Below are 5,796 nucleotides of genomic sequence, written 5' to 3' on the forward strand. Positions count from 1 at the left end.
GCAATGATTTCTCAGGTACAAAATCAAAAGCCTGATGAAGAAAATACTAATGAATGCAATGTCATCAAAATTAAAAACTTCTGCTCTTTGAAAAATCACTCTTAAGAAAATGAAAAGACAGGCCACCAAGGACTCCCAATTCAGAAAGAAAGTCTTACGTTTTGAAGAACCCTATCGTGGGACTTCTCTGGTGATGGAGTATGGTTAAGATTCTGCCTTCCAATGGAGGGGACGTGGGTTCAGTCCCTGGTTGGAGAACTAAGATCCCACATACCTTGGGGGCAACTAAGCTCCCACACCGTAGTTAGAGAGAGGACTGTGTGCCACAACTAAGACCCAATGCAGCTAAGTCAGTATTAAAAAAAGAGAGAGAGCCATATATTGAAACGAATAATGCTGGGTGATTGTACGTGGGGACTGTGTGAGAAAATAGGCTTTCTTTTAAAAATAATTTTCTTTATTTTTGTTGAAGTTATACATGTAGGTAAGACCTTCCCTAATGGTTCAGATGGTAAAGAATCTGCCTGAAATGTGGGAGACCCGGGTTTGATCCCTGAGTTGGGAAGATCCCCTGGAGAAGGGAATGGCAACCCACTCCAGTATTCTTGCCTGGAAAATCCCATGGACAGAGGAGCCTGGAAGCTACAGGTCGCAAAGAGTCAGACAGGACTGAGTGACTATCACTCACTCATACATGAAGATAGACTAAGAAGTCACATGCTTTTACAAAGTATGTTGTGAAGAGTATCGGTTGCTTACCATCAGCGTCCCCCAAGAGGAAACCATTTCTAGTTCATCATCTTGGCATTTGTATCTCCATTTCTAAGTAATATTCATATTACACCTTGACAAAATAATGCTGCATCTCGACTTTTCAGTTTTAGATCTAGTCCATTGACTTCCCATGACTGAAAAGGAGATTTCTGTCCACCTCCTTGCTCCCTACACCTCTGGCATCTAGGCTTACCCTCCCACCACCCCCCTTCCCATCAACACTATATGCTCCTTGTGATTAGATCCTCACTATTGTTTACATTATCATGATTATGTTAACATGTTATAGTTGAACTCTGTTGTAAACCAAACACCTTTTCCCTTCTGACGGGGCTTTTTTATTTTTTCTGAGGTGAAAAAATTGTCTGATTTTGTGTTTGCTACATTTCCCATGTACATTGGGCTTTCCAGGTGGCTCAGTGGTAAAGAATCTGCCTACCAAGCAGGAGACACAGGAGATGAGGGTTCGATCCTGGGATCGGGAAGATCCTCCGGAGGAGGAAATGGCAACCCCCTTCAGTAATCTTGCCTGGAAAATCCCATGGACTGAAATGAAGAGCCTGGTGGGCTACAGTCCATGCGGCCACAAGAGTTGAACACAACTGAGCACGTATGAGTTGAGAGAGCATCTCTTCAACCACATCCTCTTCACCGGTTGCCCAATCTCCTCTCCATGTGTTCATCAGTGCCAGATGTTCTCTATTAATTTCAGCTTCCAGAAGATGAATTTTCTGGGGCCCTCTGGCAGTCGGCTCTCCCTCTGGGATCTTCTGTCACCATCTTCATGGGGACTCTCTTCGTTTCCTCTCCTACATTCTATTTTCTGTATTTCATGCATTTTTTCCCCTTGGTTTCACCTTAAGAGGCTCTCTTTTGCTAATTAGGATCGTTTTAACTTCTCATCATGTAGCCAGTGTACAATAAATGTCCATGATGATCGTGCAAGAGCAGTGAGGATGGCTCTGGGGTGTGAGAGGATTTTTTGAGCATATGAAATGACACACCTGTTTCTACTGTCTCTTCAACTGACTGCTAAGAAGAGCTCCATCGGTTCATCTCAGGAAACAGGGCTCCAACGTGATTGACTTTGCATCAGTCTCACTTCCATCCTGCTAAGAGGTAGTGTGTTCACCCTTCGACTTCCTTCCACCCTTTTCAACTCAAGTTCCCCCTCCATGATCTAGTCCCTTACTGTTATCCCCATTTCACAACTGGGAAAGCTGAAGCCCCGAAGAGGTTTTCTTGCTGCGCCCCACCCCCCCACCTGTCATTCAGCAAAGATTCTCTGTGTGACTGGCACTGCAATATTACATGGAAATAAGTCAGGAGAGAACCAGAGAAATGTCACCTGCCCTTTAGGGAAGGGAGTGACCCTGGGGAATGTGGTAACAAAGAAATGTCACCTGCCCTTTAGGGAAGGGAGTGACCCTGGGGAATGTGGTAACAAATGTGGCAATCCTCCAGAGCCCCAGAGTGTGAGAAAGTCATGGCACTTTGAGAGGCCGCAGCTCGCTGACGGTTCCGGATTTCTCACAAGTTCCTTTGTAATGTCCTGCTTGGCCCTCTTTGCCCCTCGCCTACTCCTCCCCAAAGGAGGGTGATTCAGGGTCCCATCACGTGTTCCCGAGTGGCTTTCTGACACCACCCCCTCCAAGTCCTTCATTCCCCTTTCTGGTCCTCATGCTCTTGCCTAAGGGCAGGAAGGAGCCAGCAATACTCTGGATGGCGTGGTCACTGTCCTCACCTGAATTTCCTGCTTAGGAAATAGCAGCTGAGAGAACTCAGGGCAGTGCTGGTGAGAGCACACCCATTGGGGCGGGTATAAAGGGTGAAGCTGACACTGGTCACCACCGCCCCACCTGCCCTCGAGATGAAGTCCGGCAGCCTTATCGTCTTCCTGGTGATATTTGCCTTCGGATTCCTGATGCCCTGGACTGTGGAAGGGGCTCCCAAAAGTGAGTTGGACTCTCTCAGGCCATACCCAGGTGCCAGAGTCAGTAATGGCTCAGCTTGGGAATAACCTCTTCTTTTTAGCCCAGGGGCTGGCCTTGAAGCCCTCTTTCCAATGGCTTATGGCCCTTAATTTCAAGCACGTCACTGACGACATCAACTCAGAGAGTTTCTGGGCATCCAGAAATAAGCCCCTATATGTCTTATTTTTCTTTCTTTATAGCTCCTTCTTTACTGTTGTTGTTTTTTTTCTCTGTCACATTTTGGTCACTATCTGTTTTAATTTTCCAAATTGTTCTCTGTTTCTCTTAATGTTTATTTTTTTGCTTGTTTGTTTGTTTAAGGTCACTCTCTTTTTCTATTTGCTTCTCAGTTGATCTGTTCTCTTTTGTTTAATCTCAAATGAGTGGCGTCTCTTGCTGTCACTCTCTTTCTGCCTCCCAGCCAGCCCTGGGCCAGGGATACCTGACCATGAACTCTGTTCAGCACTCCCTAGAGCTGACTTATACAGACATGCAATAGCTGATTGTGAAATCTTCAAGACTTCTGTGAGGTAGTTGATGTCACATTGGTAGCTTGAAATAAGGAATAGTGGGAATATTGACACCAGGGAAATTGGCAAACTCCACAAAGTCTCCCTCTTGAAAGATCTAGTGGCACCCCACCATCTATACCTCCTTTCCCATTGACTCCCTCCTGGTTGAGGGTTTGGCTGAGCTTGGCGCTGTCCCACGCGTGCCTTGAAACTGGAATCCTAATGGCTCCCTTCATTCCTTTGGGGTCAGCTACTTGGGTTAGGTTTGCTCTCCTCGCCTGGTTCCTTCTGCAGGATTGTGATCATGACTCAGTGCCAGCTTCTTCTTCCTCCTTTGTTCTTACCCTTCAGAAATAGGTAAACCTGGAGTCTGTCCTTTCATACGCCCTGCGATGTGCCTTGTATATGAACCCCCTGAATGCCACAGTGACTGGCAGTGTCCGCAGAGGCAGAAATGCTGCCAGGATGTTTGTGGCATCAAATGCATGGATCCTGTAGGCACGTCAAAGCCAGGTGAGGAAGTCCAGTCCTGGAAGGGGGGTCAGGGAGGTCCGAGCTTGAGGACATGCTTCTTGGGCAAATGGAAGGGGCTCGTCTGAACTGGGCTGGAGGATGGGATAGAGTCAGGGCTCCTCCGCCCCCTGTACCAGCTCTCTTTTCTCAGGTAGACAGTAGGCCAGTTGGTGAATCAGTCAGCCAGCAGGCCAGTCAGTTCATGAATCAGTCTGTCCATCAGACACACGTATGTCAGACACTGGTTGGGGCCCTGCTGGTGGGAGGGAGTCTCCTTTAGGACATGCACCAGCCTCAGATTGGATCCTGAAGTTGGGCAAGAGCCAATTTCCATGTATGCTGTGAAGGTGGAGTTGGGAATTTGGGTGATGTCCCAGGGGGTGAAGCCTCTGAATTGTGACTCTGTTTTCATCAGTTAAAGTCACTCCCGGTAAGTGTCCAGTGGTCACCGGCCGCTGTGAGAGGCCCAACCCTGTAAACGACTGCCAGAATGACAGTCACTGCCTGAATGGTTTCAAGTGCTGCAGGGGTCTGTGTGGGAATTCATGCGTACTGCCGGTGAAAGGTGTGGAGAAGATCTAGCAAGCTCCATGTCCCCCTGGACCCTAGTATGCTCTCAGTCTAATGGTACCTTTGTATGTGAAAAAGGTTGCTTGACATCTGCCAGTACGTCCCCAATCCCCAAGCAGATCCTCTTCCCTTCAGTGAACTTCACCCCTTAGAGTTCTCTAGCCAAGTCCCAGGAGGTACCTATGACAGGCTGTGCTGGGTCCTGGGAAGGAAAGCTTCTTGGAATAAGGCAGGAGGAAGGAGCGTGATACAAGGGGCAAAAGTTCTATCTTTTAATATCATCTCTGCCTCTGACTGACTGTGTGACTATGAGCAACTGACTATATCATCCTTGACCTCAGTGTTCCCATCTATAAAATGGATGCAATTATATCCATGGCGATACTAAATGTAAAAGTGCTTTTTAAGACTTGAAGTACTGTTTGTATTCAGAGAATGTTGCTATGGTTATGACCCTGATTAGCTGAGTTATCTGGAACCACAGGAAACTCTAGTAAGATGCATAGGTGTCAATCTGGCTCAATGCTCTGATTTTACCAGAGGGCAGCAGAGAAGAGTCTGTGAAAAGCCTGGATTTTGTCTTGATTCCTACATCAAAGGCCAGCACTATTTCAACTATTCCAGCATCATGCTCTCTACTTATCCCAAGGGACCTAGGATGTGGTGGTGAAAGGACCATCTTGGTGGGAAAGATATAGGGGTCACTTAAATAGTTCTTGTGCTGAGGCTCCATTTTATTTTCTTTCTACAGATTCATCCTTTCCAGGTCAAAAACATTAGGACTTCCTGGTCTGTGTGCTCTGGGGATTTCCCCCCTCCCCACCCTGCAAGTCTGGAAAACAATGAAAGCACCTTGGTCAGGATGTGGTTTTGTGACCAATAATCCTTTGGGGACGAGATCTGGCCTGTTTTATCTATGTATTCTCAGCATCCAATGTGAAGCTTGGCACATGACAGGAAATGCCTATTGATCAGTGAATAAATAAATGTACCAGGTTTTCTCTGCATTTCCATCTTCCTTGACTCTTTTGAGTGTGGTCTAAGGTATGAGGAGTGAGATGAAGAATAAAATGTCTGAATGTGCGGGGTTTCTCCAAAAACCCATAAAATATCAATCGAAAGGAGAGAGTGTTTCAGTTCCAAGCAGATACAGGTTTAAATCTTTACATTCATAGATTACAGGTTCTGTAGATTTGGGCAATGACTTTGTCCCACGGAGCCTTAGTCTTGTCATCTGTAACATGGAAATGATAACAGCAATGACAATTTCATTATCAGGATTAGAGTGATAACATGTGAAAGGACTAGCTCACTGACTGTCATATAGTAGATGCTCAACAAACATTAGACTTACCTCAGGGTAAGCAAAGTGCAAAGAGTTTTAAAAAATGATCACGTGTGACAACATCAGGAGCAAAACTGACAAACACAAAAAGTTGAACGATAAATGAGAG

The 5,796-nt window shown here is 46.2% G+C and overlaps 1 long non-coding RNA gene across 1 annotated transcript; it reads left to right on the forward strand.

Annotated features, from left to right (window-relative positions):
- The first annotated feature begins 2,468 nt into the window (after positions 1–2,468).
- LOC110149080 (uncharacterized) lies at positions 2,469–5,349 on the forward strand. The gene is made up of 3 exons (XR_002317339.2): positions 2,469–2,729; positions 3,611–3,772; positions 5,094–5,349. It is a non-coding gene; the product is annotated as an uncharacterized lncRNA (long non-coding RNA).
- Positions 5,350–5,796: the final 447 nt, after the last annotated feature.

The sequence above is a fragment of the Odocoileus virginianus genome, chromosome 9 (genome assembly GCF_023699985.2).
Source record: "Odocoileus virginianus isolate 20LAN1187 ecotype Illinois chromosome 9, Ovbor_1.2, whole genome shotgun sequence".
Taxonomy (NCBI): Eukaryota; Metazoa; Chordata; class Mammalia; order Artiodactyla; family Cervidae; genus Odocoileus; species Odocoileus virginianus.